The sequence below is a fragment of the Alligator sinensis genome, unplaced genomic scaffold, assembly GCF_000455745.1.
Source record: "Alligator sinensis unplaced genomic scaffold, ASM45574v1 scaffold131_1, whole genome shotgun sequence".
Classification (NCBI taxonomy): Eukaryota; Metazoa; Chordata; order Crocodylia; family Alligatoridae; genus Alligator; species Alligator sinensis.
In genome coordinates this window covers 252,630-269,019 of record NW_005841830.1, presented here as the reverse complement: position 1 = coordinate 269,019, position 16,390 = coordinate 252,630, and positions in this window count along the sequence as shown.

Here is a 16,390-nt window from a genome sequence, read left to right as displayed (position 1 = left end):
ACAGCCAAGCCCTCCGATACCACCAAATATGTACTGAGGAGAATACCTGCAAACATCACCACTTAAATTTCAAAAGGGCTTTCACCTGACAAGGACACTCCTCCAGAGAGAGAGATTTTACTTTTGAAGGATCCACCTGGATATTTCATGAAGAATTGCTGCAGTATAAAGATAAAATCCTCAAGAATTGCACACCATTAGTTATGACATGCCATTCCTTCCCTGGAACCTATATGGAGAATCCTCAGACAATTGCAAACCATACTAGAAGAAGACCCAGTTCTTAAAGAGATTTTTATAGAACCACCCTTCCTAGCTTTTAAACAAGCACCATACCTCACCAACCTCATCACCAGAAGCAAGCTTCCTATGGCCAAAACACACCAAATGGATCCAGATCATACTGGGACAAGAAGTCTTAAACCTGCCAACACATCTTCAACACTCCCACAATAACCACACCCCGCAGCAGAACCATCATCATTCCTGAATCTTACAACTGCACCTCTAGAAATGTAATATATCTCACCCAGTGCACCAAATGCCCTGATGAAAAATATCTATGAGAAACCAAACAACAACTGTGTACAAAAATGAATGCACACCGAATATCTATCAACATCAAAAATATTCAATTAGATTTGTGTGCACATTTTTCTCACAAAACAGTGACTCTCTCTCCAATCTCTCAGTGTGAATCCTCAAAGGGAATTTACAAAACACGAGACTATGAACTTCACTTCATAAATCTACTGGATACAAAAGTCATGGACTAAATATAGACATTGGATTTATGGCACATTATAAGCTGCCTGCCATTTGATATCCCCAAGTAATCTGTCTGCATTTTACCAGCTACATTCTATTACCAGTTCAACATCCCCCCCCTCCCCCCCACTGACCTGTCTCACACCTATTGTGTCCCATTCCCTCTGGTCCTCACTGTCACACATTTGTATTTTTCATAGACATGCATTTTGCATTTTTGGCTTCTATTCTACCCAGGAGAACACACAAAACACCAGCAGACTCTCCTTATGCCTGAAGAAGGATGTTTGTGCCAAAAGCTTAAAAAGAACAAATTTTCCAACTATTTAGTTGGTCTAATAGAAGATATCACATTTACCCAAAGAACCTTGCCTGCCTATGTCCTTAAACCAACTTAGCTACAACCAACAGTGTGGTTGTCCATTGAGTCGGCAGTGTGACGAAGCCATCAGAAAAGCTAATGGCACTTTATCGTGCATCAGCGGATGCATGACGAATAGATCCAAAGAGGTGATACTTCCCCTCTATCGGGCGCTGGTCAGACCGCAGTTGGAGTACTGCGTGCAGTTCTGGCTGCCGCACTTCCAGAGGGATGTGGATAACATGGAGAGGGTCCCTCGTATGGTTAAGGGCTTGCAGGCCAAGCCCTACGAGGAGAGACTAGAGAACCTGGACCTTTTCAGCCTCTGCAAGAGAAGGTTGAGAGGCGACCTTGTGGCTGCCTATAAATTTATCGTGAGGTGTAGAAGGGAATTGGTGAGGCTCTACTCACCAAGGCGCCCCTGGGGGTTACAAGAAATAATGGCCATAAGCTAGCAGAGAGCAGATTTAGCCTGGACATTAGGAAGAACTTCTTCACAGTTAGAGTGGCCAAGGTCCGGAACGGGCTCCCAAGGGAGGTGGTGCTCTCCCCTACCCTGGGGGTCTTTGACAGGAGGTTAGATAGGCATCTGGCTGGAGTAATCTGAAACCAGAACTCTTTCCTGCCTATGCAGGGGGTTGGACTCGATGATCTATTGAGGTTCCTTCCGACCCTAACATCTATGAACAATTTAACCTAGGCATTTTATACGTTGTGGAACAGCTTCAGTAAAAGAAACCAAGAAATAACCACTCCAGAGTACAACTTGGGCAGAACCTAATGCTCAATGGGTGCGTCTACACATGTATTAATGTGCAGTAGTTACTGTACATTTAGTTTAATACTTGCTTAAGGAAGTAGTAACTACATGCACAGTAGGGCTGTGCTAAGCTTCAGTTCCTGTTTTGATTTACAAGGAGATTTGGCCCAATTTGGTGGCCAAATCTCTGAATCCTAATTGAATCAGGCAACCATCAAAAAGGTCCAAAACCTCTGAATAGATCTGGAAAAGATTTGGAGGAGATTCGGGCAGGGAGCTGGACCCAGACTCCGTGGTGGTAAGTGGGGAGGGGAGTTGGAAGAAGGGGGGAAGGGGGTATGGGGGGACTCCCACCAGGCCCCATCCCCTTCCTGCTCCCCCAGCCCCCCGGAGTGCTTCTGTCCACTCTCTCAGATCCTTCAATGGCTGCCCCGCACTCCCTGGCTGCTGCAGTGACCATCAGGGCCTCTGGGGGTTTGTGGTAGAGCCCTGCCCATGCAGCGTGGGGCAGTGGGGGGCAACGGGGATTGCCCCCTTCCCACCTGGCAAAAGTCAGTGACTGTGGGGCATTTTCTTTCTTTCTTTCTTTTAAAGTCCTGGGACACTGGGGCCAGGCGGGGCAGCCACTGGCAGGGCCTGGAGAGTGGGCAGGGGAGGGGCCGGTTTGATTTGGAGATTTGGCTGATTCGGTGGTGGCGAAAACTCCAAATCAGATTTGGCTGAATCAATTCAGGAGAGTGATTCAAATCACTGAATTGAATCACTGTCCCCTGAATAGTCCAAATGCAGATACTAGCTGCTTCACACAGGCCTAATGCATAGTAACTACAGTTACTCTGCAATAACACCGGTGATCCTTTTCTTTCTTTCTTTTTATTTTTTTTTTGTCTTTTTGACACTTACTGAACAATAGCCTAATACTACTGTTTAGTAGTGGATTAGCAGAGGGGGGGGGGTGGTTCCCAGCACACTACTCTGCAGTTATTAAGGTACTGCACATTAAGTGTCTCACGTAGATACACCCAGTTATCCTTAGTGAGTAGCCTAGCCACTAAGCTACTGAAGAATGGGGAGAGGATACCTTGTATGACCCTCTTTCAGATGTTTCAAAATTATGATCTCCTCTTAGGCAAACATAGATTTCCTTTTTCAAATTCATAATGTTTTGGGTTTTCTTCCCAATGAACATTTTTACCCAACTGATACAAGCAAAAGAATCAAGTTGTCTGAAAATCTCATCCAGCTTGATAATTTGAGATTCATTATCATTCTGTCTTCTCATATGACACAATTTTGTGTGTAGCCCTCCAGTTCTGGTTACATTAGCTTTTTAATTCACAGTGATAATGTATTGTAATAGTGTGCTGTCTCTTAGTATTGTATATTCTGCACATATATTACAGATATTCTGTATGGAGTAAAATCTAGACTTGGTTAGCAATTTTTCAATGATACCCTCTCCATCTGAAAAGTCTAGTTCAAGTAAATTAAAACTATATGTAAGAAAAACTTGGGTTGGATAGATATCCCATTTCAAAACATCTTGAAAAAAATCAATCTCACTCAAAATTTCCTGGCTTGTTTTCCTTTGTTTGTTTGTTTGTTTTTAATGAGAAATCTCCTTTTTTGGCATGAAATGACTTTAATTTCTAATCACTTTGCCTAAATAAATGTTTTATTTTCCCAGCCTTATTTCTCTACTGATCATCTCTGAACTGCTCTAATTATTTGATTTAAAAAAACCTTTTCATTTCTTATGGTAGTCTCCTACCTGTATAGCATTATTGAAGATCCTTGTCCAATGTGAAATTGTTTATATGCTTCCCTCCAGTAGTTCCAGTCCATGACTCCACAGTATTGCACACTATTTACAGCAGCCATCATATCTAATTTCACAAGAAGCATTATGAAAAGAGTTAATCACACAACTTTTAAAGCAAGAGGTTTAAGGTTAGGTTTAAGGCGTGATAGTGACAAATGATATGTAGAGCATTACTTCAAGATCACACTAACTTTTGTGTCTTTGTTAGGATGATCTAAATAGCTGGGGTACAAGCATTTGTAAATGTTAGGCCACTCTAAAATGGCATGCCTGATGCAAAGTTAATTCTGATCAGAGGGGAACTAAGTTCAGATAGTCAAATGGTTAACACCTGCATTCATTTGCAGCACAGCCTAAGGGCTGTGCTGTTTTTACCCACCTGCCAGCCCCTCTCTCCACCACAACTTATTTGCCTGTGTGCTCGAGTCTTGACTGAGGTTTAGGCAGCTTAGTTTAAGCTGCCTAAACCTGGGCCAGATCCTGTGAATGTTTATTCACACTGATAGTTTCTCAGAGAAAAGAAATGAGAGAGTCTTAGATACTAAAATAGGAATGAAAGTGGAACTCTCAGTAGGTAAAGGGACAGAGGAAATGAAGAGTAAATGAACTCAGTGGGCATGTCTAGACAAATGTGTGTATTCAGGGATGTGTGTCTGCTGTGGTACAAATCGCAGTGTCACATTTGCACTGCTGCTTTGTGCCCTAGTGCATGCCCCTGCACGTGTGCTCTGGCATGCACCAAATTTTCCCAGGGGTAAGGGAGGCAGGGCCATCACTTACGTTGGCCTAAGCAGCCTTAACTGGGGTCCTGAGGCTGCTTGGAGCAGCAGCAGTGCCAATCCAGCTGCAGATCATTTTGAAGAACTAAGAATTTAGACTACTGATTAAAGATGCAAGACTTGGGACTCCTGGATTCCGTTCTGCTGACCGTACGTGGTAAGAGACAGGTACTCTGAAGTAGCATTTACTACAATCTCTATGTGAGTGAATGTGCTATCTTTAGTAGGACTAAATAAATTATTGGAAAGCCCTCTAAAGCTATGGGATGTTTATGCATACCTATGCCAGTGACAAATTTGTATTGGTTTTTCTGTAGTCCTACAGAAGTTTATTATCATACAGTGGGATAAACATCAGTTCTACCTAGCAACAACACCTTTACTATCATTTTTGCAGTGGTACTTTGGTTGGCACTTTCTAAATTACTGATGTCAATTTTACTGTAGAAGACCAAGTGGAAAACAAGCATGAAGTATTATTAGAAGAAAGCTTCATCTGTCATTTCATTGCAGAATTCTGAGAGAGATGGCATCTAAAAGCCTTTTCTGTTTTTAGCTTCTCTAACTTTCCCATGATCAATTGTAGCACGATCAATTCTAGGGTCACATAACTTCCCTTCAAGATAAATGTATGTTTTACTTTGGTTTCCTCAGCAAATGCTTAGAAGGTCCTTTATTTAGCCACATTTCTTACTGAGCTCACTCCACCATACCTCCTGAGGACTACAGTCCCTCTTTAACCTCTTGCTTCAAATATTTTTGTAATATCTTTTATTTTCTGACTTGACTTTTGTAAAAGTAAACTTCCTGTCCTTATTTTACTCTTTTGGTAACGGAGTTAAAGCCTACTATCTGGATTCTTGTAGCATAAGGGGAAGAGGAAATACAGGGTGTTTTCTTCTTTGCACATATTTGGGCACAATCCCCCTGTAAGTGCCTGCTAAAAGAAATACCTGTTACCGCTGAAATCAGTGGGAATCTTTTAATGGATTCCAGTACATCTTGGTCTAAGAATTAGTTGGCCTCTCTAACTATCAAGCTAATCAATTCTTATGATTCAATTAAAAGCACATGCACATGCACACAACAGAGCCTAGGTATAAACTGTTCTAGTGGCAAGAAATTACAAATGGTATCCAGCACCTGGTCGTCTTATTCCTTTTTTCATGTGGATTTAATGCCTTTTAAGTACTAAAGTAGTTTTATCCCCTAGCCCGCTACTCAGCAATAGAAAAGACAGCCTGATCACATACGTTTCCCACACTTTCCTGTTAACTTGCCTTGGCTTTCTTTTCCATTTGAGAAGTGATGAGAAATACAGCCCATTACCAACAAGGCTGAGACTGCTGACCAGGCTTGTGATGTGTATTCTTATCTACCAGTAATTGTAGACACCAAACAGCTCACCAAAACTGTTGTTAAAACAAACCTCTGATTGTGAGAGAGAGGATTCTCAAGAGCTCTTTTGTTTCCCTTAGCTAGTGAGGCAATGACTTGGAAGGCAGAGGAAGAAAAGAAGGGGCAGAATAACTTTAGTGCTTGAAGGGGAGTTTGCTTGGGGTTAAAAGAAAGTTGCTTAAAGAGCTTCAAATTGAACTGGCTAGGATTTTTCTTTTTAATCTTAAAACAGTGATTTACTGAAAGCAAAACAGTTGTAAGAAAATGAGCTTCGAAATATTTCTGCACTCAGAGAGAAATCCTCTTAAAGGATCTTCAAGGATTCCTCCTGAAATGTCAAGAGGCTTTGTTTGAAGTAATATTTTAAAATTAAATAATTCTACTTTTCATAACTTTTTCATGTAGAAGTTCAGGTGAATTATAGTAAAATAACAGAATGCTTGTAATTGTTGAAAGGAAACATTTTGATTGATCTGCACCGTTTTGTTTTGTTTTTTTTAATTTTAGTTTCCAAATTTTTTCTGGATTTTGATGTTTTCCTGTTTCTGAAAAAGAAAAATAGTTGAGACTTCAAACAGTTCCTGAGGATGGGATTTTCTGCATTCCCCCTCTAGTGTTAATATTGGCCATTTGAAGATGTGCTCACTGTTTTCTGAACAATGTTAACTGATTCACATCACACAGTTTGAATCAAATTTCAATTCAAATTAAGAGTTAATAGATAAGCATTGACCATCAGGGAGATTTTCATGCATTTTTGCTAGAGGTGGCAGGGGGTGCTGGACACTGCCCACCACTCAGTCAGGGCCAAAAAACTCACTGGTTATACCTGATGGTGGGCATGAGCAACAGCAAACTGTAGATACCTGCCATATGTACATGTTAATTAATACAGTTCTAAATTGCCTAGTTTGGACTGGCCTAGTCTGCATAAATTTTAATCCTCATTCAGTGAAGATTAGTTAATTTGGACTGGAGTCCATTTTAATTCAGCCTACAGACTGTATATAGTGTATATACAGACTATGTGTATATAGTGATGGCTGTAGTCTGGATTAGATTTAAAAACATAATATCTATAAACAGCCATTGTGCCTACCTCCTTGAACACGATCATGCTTGTAAAAGAGTTTTCTATGTTATGTACATTTCCGATAAAAATGTAGGCCAAGTTCTGCAATGTCTATTTGTTCTATGCCATTTCTTACCCTATAATTCTTAGGAGGACAACCTCACAATTAAAGTAATTTTTTGCCACCCACCAGAGCAGGGAAAAAGGAATGTGGCAAGTCATGGATCTAGCTATATGTTTATTGTAATTTTTTATGTACTCTGTCTTTAACAGAGTTCCCTTTTGCCTCCTTAATAAAGGCTGATCTTGGATGCATCAAGGCTTCCTGATGTATAGGAAGGAGATTCCATATGCCTCTGACTGTGTGGCCATGGTTCTCTTTTCTTTGTACTCCCTTTTGTTGTGGATAGCACCAGTCTTACATTAAAGAGACTGGTGTCTACTAGAGTAGACACGATAACTCATAATCCATGCATCTAACCGAAAGGTCTACTTAATTCAATATCTGTTTTTTAACTGTTCAACTTTGCATAACAGGAGCCTCTTCAAAGCAACTAAACACAATGAATTAATCCAGAAACTGTTAAAGCAACAGTATCCCATGTCTTCCTTCCCCAGTAAACATAACAATAAACAGTTCATAATGTTAACCTAATACAGAATTTCAAATACTTATAATAAATTAGGTAGACAAGGTTCTTCGGGTAAATCTGATATCTTTTATTATACCAGCTAAATAGTTGGAATTGTTTTTTCTTAGCAAGTTTTCAGGTTTAAAAACCCTTCATCAGGCTGAGGAAGTATCTGCAATTGGTGTGTGCTCTTCCTCGATGGAATGAATAGTAAAAATCTAAAGGCTGGTATATATGCAAGAAAGGCAGTTAGTGAAGATGTAAATTGAGGAGTCAGCAGGTGAGAGATCAGCTGGTGTGGGGGTGGGAAGGGGGATAAATGTAGCAAGTAAATAGTGGAGAGATGCCTGGGGAGTCAGATGTCAGGCAGGTTCTAATGTGTCATAAATCCAGTGTCTATATTTAGTCCAAGATTTTTTTGTATTCAGGAAGTTGATGAAGTGAAGCTCATAGGATTGTCTGTGAAAAGTGTTTTGTAAATTCCCTTTGAGGATTAGAACTGAGAGATTGGAGACTTCCAACTAAAATTTATGCAGACTAGGAAATTTATGCAGTGGGTTTCTTGAAGGCTCAGATCAAGTGTAGATAATACAGTTCTGCAAATCATTGGTCTTATGACGGGTCCTCTATATCATGAGTATTGCAGATTAAGTATCAGTATCTGTGGAGACTCTCTCACAATCTCTATTTCTTCCTTTTGATTCAGATTAATGAATACTGCAAATATTTTTCATGTAGATGTACAAAAACATGTGTGTACATGTACCACAAAAAACCATGTAAACTTAAAATTAAGGTTGCTCAACTTAGTGATACGTTTTCTATTGACAGAAGCCTCTGGCTCTGTGTTTAGACTGTATGCTAGTGATATGTATGGGCTGAAATTTGTTTGGTAATACTGCTTGAACTGGTGGTTTTAGTTATTTCTAGGGATTCCTTTTCATAGAAGATGAAGTTGAGCAATTTGTAAAGGAATTTACTACTGCTTTAAGTGCAAATCTCAATACAGACTTAATCATGGAGTTGCTATTGACACCTCCACAATGTGCATATGTTGTGCTATGTCTGTATGTATCTTCTGGTTTACAAGCAACACAATTTGAATGATATAATTGAATGCCTTTTACATTTGCATTGAATAATAACTAAAAAGACATTTGAGAGGACAAATGCATTATATTGTATTAAACTTCATGTGGAGAGAGGCATTTTATGTATGTTAAACCTCTTGTAAGCAATTGTTATTGTAGTTCACTATATATCATTTGCATTTCTACAGATTATTTTGTGGTTCCTCCTTTTTCAAGTTATGGAAACAAATAGTCATCATCTTTCCAAATACTGCTGGTGAAATAGAATGTAAAATTCTTCCACTTTGTCAGAATGCTGTTATCCTTTCTCTGATGCCTCTTTAAACAAGAATCAGAAATCCATGAAATGCTTACCAAAAAACTAATGTGAATTAGAAAATCCTTGACAACAGTACATCAACAACACTCATGCCAGCTGCCTGTTAACTATAGAGATATACTTTTCTCTTTTGCTGATAAGCACACAGAAATCTGTCAGGATATATTCTGTTACTTCCTTTTAATTAAAGATAAAAAACAGCATTTTATGTTACTGAAACCAAGCCTGATTAGCTGTCTTGGGAAGCTGAGATATTTTAGTACTGAGGGTTGCAAAACGCTGTTTATCAAAGACTGTGGACTTGGAATTGGAATAAAATTCATTGGTGCTGTTTTGCTTCACAGGCTACAGTAAATATCATGGGTTGCTCATATATATTTCTTTTTTTTTCCTCCAATTACAGGCTTGCCTTTTAAAAAGATGTGCTGTTAGTCTGAATCCTGCCGAATGATGTCTTAAGCTGTTTGAAGCTCTCAGGATAATACTTTCCCATGATGGTAGTCCTTGATAGATCACAATTATGATGGTATGCCCTTATGCTATTGTTTCCAAAACACATTATGAGAAAATTGCTAGTACTTTTCTGTTTCTTCACAGCATCATAATCTCTCTTCTCATTCAATACTTAAGGATATCTGAATAACAAAAAAGGATGTACATTTTTCCCATATATATGTATAATTTAATCTGATTTAACAGTTGTAATATTTCGTTTCTCAGAATGAACTGTTACATCTTTGAAAGGCAGTTGTATAAATCAAGCCTACAAATTAGACACATTTTCTTCCAAAAAAGGGGGAAAAAACATTCAAAAACCTTCAAATCCCCCAAATGCCTTAATAGTTTAAAGAAAACTGAAATAAGCCTGATTCACAAAACCACAGCCCCCTCTACATGCTGCAGGCATTGCACAATTAACTAGTTAATTCCATAATTACCTTGAGACCAGCAATACTTGCAAAGCAGCTATCACACCATAAAAAAACTCCAACCAGCTATAAAGTTGTCCTAAAAAGCATGTATTATGCTTATAGCTGGTAGCTGTCAAGCTTTAATTTGAACATGTAGCAGGGTCTCTATTGCAGCTGGGACCCCTGTCAGCTGATGAGGGTGCACCATGCCTGCATGAAACCTCTGGGCCTGGGGAACTGCAGCTGCTGTGATCCCCTAGGCTCAGGATGCATGCAACTGAAGGGGCTCCCAGTTACAGGAGTTTGCTTTGTGCCAGTGCAGGGGGAGCTCAAGATCAGGCTCCACCTGCACCAGCAACAAGGCAGGATGGGATCTAAAGTGCGATCCCATAGTCACACCTCCTTCCATGAATCTCAGGCATGGCAGGAGGTACAATTGTGTGGCTCATGCATTAGATCCCATTTCACCTTTACCTATGTGCATAGAGGGGGCCAGAGTCATTCCCCAAAAGCCTCATGAATAGAGTAAGCTATCTAGTTTCATAGTGCTTAGGATTGGAAGGGACCTAAACAAATCATCAGGTCCAACCCCGGGCCCTGGGCAGGAACGGGTGCCAGGGTCATATCACCCCAGCCAAATATCTGTCCAGCCTCCTCTTGAAGACAGGAGAGAGTACCACCTCTCTTGGGAGTCAATTCCAGAGCTGGCAATCCTAACTGTAAAGTAATGTTTCCTGATGTCCAGCCTGAACCTTCTCTCTAACAATTGTGGCCATTATTCCTAGTAACCCTAGGTGGTGCCCGGGGGAACAGAGCCTCCCCCAATTCCCGCTGGTCCCCCCTGGTGAGTTTGTAAATGGCCACCAGGTCCCCTCTCAGCCTTCTCTTGTGCAGGCTGACTAGATTCAGGCCCTTTAGGTTCTTTTCATAGGGCCTGCCCCACTGCCCCTTGACCGTGCACATGACCCTCCTCTGGACCCTCTCAATGTTAGCCACATCCGTCTTGAAGTACAGCACCCAGAACTGGACACAGTACTCCAACTGTGGCCTGAACAATGCTACATAGAGGGGAAGGATCACCTCCTTGGATCTGCTTGTGATGCATCCATAGATGCACAACAAGGTGCAGTTAGCCTTACTGACCGCTTCCTCACATTGGCGGCTCATGTTCATCCTGAAGTCAACAATGATTCCAAGATCCCTTTCTGCCACCATGTTGACAAGAAGGGTGTTCCTCAGCCTATAGGTGTGTTGCAGGTTCCTTCTCCCTAGATGCAGCACCTTTCACTTGTCTGTGTTGAACTCCATCCTATTCTCATCTGCCCACCTCTGTAACCTGTCTAGATCTAGCTGGATTCTGTCCCTCCCCTACAGCGTGCCCACCTCGCCCCACAACTTGGTGTTGTCAGCGAATTTGGACAGCGTGCTTACCACACCCACATCCAGATTGCTGAACAGTATAGGCCCCAGGACTGAGCCCTAGGGGGCTCCACTGCCCACATCCCTCCTGGTCAAAAAGGATGTTGAATACTATCTTTGGGTGCACTAGCTGCACCCAAAGATAGTATTTTACCACAGAAGGCATTTTATGCACTTAAACACCATTCCTATTGCACATACAAAGTGGATACCTACATGTATGCACAGTAGGCTACACCTGGGCCAGGCAGATATGTACCTATGTGACTGTGTGTGCAAGTATGCCACAGAGTTCTACCCAGAAAAACAAAACAGAACATAACTAATAGGTGTTAGACACTAGAGCAGGAGGAAAACCTTCCCAAGTTTTTAACTCCAACAGCTGAGTGATTGGGGCACTCACCCAGAGAGGTTCTAGGTCCTCTGCAGCCAGAGGGAGTGGGATTTGAGCCTATATCTCTCCAACTTCCTAGTACATTATTCAAGTAACTAGGCCATAAATTATGCATTATCTAGGCTGCAAGGATCTTCTGGAGGTCTTCTAGTCCAACCACTTACTCAAGAGAGGATCACTGCTGTCTAAACCAATTAGAGACAAGTGTCTGCCTAACCTGCTCTTAACTTCCAAGGGTAGAGATTCCACCACCCCTCTGGGTAGACTGTTCCAATACTTAAAACACCTGATAGAAATTTCTCCCTAAGGTTCAGCCTAATTTTCCTTTGTTGCAATTTAAAGCCGTTGTTCCTTGTCCTCTGCTCTGCAGCCACAAAGACTTGTCATCCTCCCATAACCACCCCTCAGGTTTTTTAAGGCAGCTATCAAATTGCCACTCAGTCTTCTCTTCTCCAGACTAAATAGGCTCAGTTCTTTTAACCTTTTCTTGTAAAACATATTTTCAAGAACTCTAATGTTCTCTGTTGTTCTGAAGGACTCTTTCCAGTGTTTTTACATCTTCCTTGAAGTGCAGTACCCAAATATGGATACAGCATGCCAGGTGCAGCCTCACCAGTTCCGAATGAAGTTGAAGAATCACTTCCCCTGCACACCTGCTAATACAAGCTTATCTTTTTTTCTCTTGACTCTTATTCAGAGGTTCACTATAACTCCTAGGTCCTCTTTTGCAGTAATGAATCCCAGCCAGTCATTCTTTAATCTGTTTGTTCATTTGATTCTTCCAGGACTCTATACTTCATCTTACTGAATTTCCTTTAATTACTACTGGCCATTCTTCCAATTTATCAGAGTCATTATGAATCCTAATCCTATTCTCCGAAGTGTCTGCAACTCTACCTAACTTGACGCCATCTGCAAATGTGCAGTACTTGGGTAGCTCTGTTATCTGCATGTGTAAATGTTAGAATTTGAGGTGTGTGTGCACGTGCACCCATGCGTGCAAAGAATCTGAACCCTTGCCATACTGGGACCCCACTTGTGGGTCATCTGAAGCCATCGTATCATCAATTTTAAAATAAAGTTTACTACAAATGTTTTCATCTCCATGTTCTCCTCATATCCTTATCCTGCTGATGGATGGATGGATGAATGAATGAATGAATGAAGATCTTTATAAAGAAACTAATGTTAAAATTCCGTTGTTTTAGTGAAGCCTACCCAAAACAGCCTCTTAAGAGTACTAAATGGGGCAGGGAGACTTGTTGAAATAGATTGCTTTTTTTTTCCTAAATGCTTTCTGGCACTTCATAGTTTTGTCTTTTCAATTAACATAAATTTGCTGCACACTGTTAATCCTACCAAGAGGAGCTGTCCTCATTACTTCTCAAAAAGTTTTCCTAATTGTGAGTAATTCCTTTTTTTCTGTACATAGCTTTTATAGAGCAAAGATTGAAATTTTAGTTGATAAGATGTTATTAACATTTAAAATTGTTTGAGTCCTATTTGGAGTAGTGCTACAGACTGTGCCAAGGGATTCATAATTTTTTTAGTTTGGGTTGTTCCAGTTCTGATTCCAGAAATTTCTACTTAGCTTTCATTCCCTAGATCATAGTTTCTCAACCTATGGTATGCATACTCCTGTGGGTACGTGGGTACCCCAACACTCTCTCTCTCTCTCTCTTGCCCTCTTTTCCTCTCCCTCTTGCCCCTTCCTGCTCTCAAAACTATGGCAAAAAATTGGTACACTGTGCACTGTGCAGCGCTTTAAATTCCCGAGTAATAATTTGAGTTCACCCCTCCTAGCTTTGGCCAACATCACCTCCAGCCCAGTTGTGCGCTCAAGTTGTGCACCCCTGGTATAAAAGGAGGTGACCCTGCCCACACCAGATCAGACATCTTTCATAGCACGGCCTTATATACACAGCCATTCTTCCAATATATGGTACACATTAGTCTGTAAATATAAAATCCCCTGGAAAATTGAGTGTTGGGGTACTTATTAAATTTTGCAGAAGTTAGGGGGTACCTGCTACGTAAAAGGTTGAGAAACACTGCCCTAGATGAATGTTATGACCATCACTGAATCCTACTTTTGCAACATGGGTAATACAAAGTGTATTCGGCAGACAGGTTTGGATGTCAGCTTTTCCTCTGCAGTTCTCTTTATGTTCTATTTAGATTTATTTTCTAATGCTAAAGATGAGAGGAGTGATCCCATGGCTCCTCCATCTGTTTTGTCACAGTATTCCTCAGTGAAAGGATAAGAAGTCATAGTGAGGAACACAATTGGTAGGTGTTGGAAAGGATAAGAAAATACCAGCAATCAATTATTTAAATGAGCGCAGCAGAGCTTAGGATGCCTAATGGAAACTGTGACAGATTTAAATGGAACCTAGGGAGAAGACTGTGTTAATAGCAGATCTCGGAGACCACTGCTGTCAGAACCAGGGGTTGGATTTTGGGATTTGTTTTGGACACAGGACCTGATATCCTACAAAAGAAAAGTTTTTTTATTGTTATTTAAAGCAGAAATGTAAAGGATACAGTGGATCAAATTCAGCTCTGAGTAAGGACTTTCATCTCTTTTTGGAACTGTGCTTTCAGGATGAATTCAATGCAATAAAGCCTGCTGTGAGATCAGATGTAGAACCTAGATCCTTAGCCAATGCATAGCCACAATGAAATCATTGGAGCTTCATCTACTTATACCAGTTGATGGCTTGGGTAAGATACAGCTGGTAAAACACACATGTAGATGCACCCACTGTGGGTTAAACTGCATTCTGTTATGATTCTGTAAATCTAGAAAGACTCCAGGTACTTTCAGGGCCATAGTACTCTTCCTGATGCTGGAGGAAAAATTAAGAGTCCGAAAACCTGGATTCAAAATACAAGACTTTTTTATTTCCTCCAGTTGTACCTGGTGGTGGGTGAGGTGAGGCAGTCTCTCTCTCTTTTACTCCCCCTGTAACCATTAATTCACAATAAGAGTGCTTGATCTGCTGTTTGCTGTTTTTAGGACAATAGGTATTTTCTACTGTGGAATCAAGTCCTATAGCCCTGTAGAGTAAAGAACTCATGTTGAGTTTAGTGAGATCTCTACATGTGAAGAAGTTGCAGAATATGGGCATGTACTAGTGTTACATTTAGATATCCTTAACTGAGCTTAGATCAATCTAAATGGCTGGGTGTACAAGCATTTACAAGGCTTAGGTTGCCCCTGAAATGTCATGTCCAATCTAAAGATGGTTTTCTTCAGACAAGGACTAATTTTAAATCAGCATGGGGTTAACACAACATAAAATGGGTTTACCTGGCCTTGTGAATACAAGCACCTGTCTTCGGCATAGCCTGGGGCTAGGGAAGCCCAGCTACTCTCCAAAGTCCCAGGGCTGTTCTGGTTCTCCCCCTTCCCCTGCACCCCATCCTCCCACCTGGCCCACTGCCAGTATACCCCTGGACCTGCTACCCCCTGCCCTCCCAACTTACCTTCAGCTGCCTGTGTGAACACTTGCATATGGCAGAAACTCAGGTTTACATGGCTAACACTCAGATTGAGGTGGATCAAAGTATGCCTGAAAGAATTCCCACAAGAAGTAATTAAAGCTTAAAAGTAATTAAATACTTAAAAGTATTATGCCCTGAAACCAGTGGTACCCTGGATGACACTGGATGCATCCCATCATTAGGACAACACATTTGAGAGGATTCATGTCTCCTAATAAAGAATGGCAGGCAAGTTCTGCCCTGGGATATAGTGATATATATGGGGCCTCCAATTTCATAGAAGTATCTCCACTTTTAACTCCAATGTGTTAATCACAATGCTTCAAGGACACAGTGTGGCTTGGAGTGATTTTAACATCTGGAGTCCAAAGAACTAATTAACTTAATTACAATCTATGAGTAGTTTTCATCGTTTTTTTTGTATTTGTATACTTGGCAATTTCAGATGCTTGCATTTATTTAGCAGACACGTGTGCCTGATCCTGATCTTTTTTTCTCTTCCATTCCATTGTAGTTTAAAGCCATTATTTGTATATCTTTTAAAACACAATAACATTAAATAAAGTTACACTTTTGGGCCTACCAACTGTAATCAAGCAGGCAAACAAAAGAGCAGGGAGTCACAAAAAAAAAATGCAGGTATGCCTGCAATAGAAGGTAGTTGGCAACATCAAGGTGGGGCTATGACTCTTTTCTTAGATCAGTAGAGTCTAATCCACAGAAAACTAGAAAGTTGGATCCATCCAAATCAAATGAAAATGAGTATCAGAAGCAGCACTCCTCCACCACCATTCCCTGTGGCAGGAACCAACAGAAATATTATTAGAGGAACAAGCAAAAACCAAATACAGGTGTATCCTGTTAAACCCAAGCACCAAAGTCAACTGAGATTCAAGGTTTGTCTTCAGTGCCTCCCTGCTGTTGGGAGGAGTCCTGCTGTGACATATGCCCCTTGCACTACATCACAGAAATCAAACAATTTAGCCACTTTAGAGTAGCTATAAGCATACTCAACAGTGCTCAGTATGTTTGACTCCCAGCAGATGTGCATCATACTATGGGACACAAAAACATTGTCAAGCAAGAGTTAAAGAACTGAGTCAAAGCCAGGAAAAGCAAAAATGAACCCTTTCTTTTAGGTCAATCTGTGAAGGCTT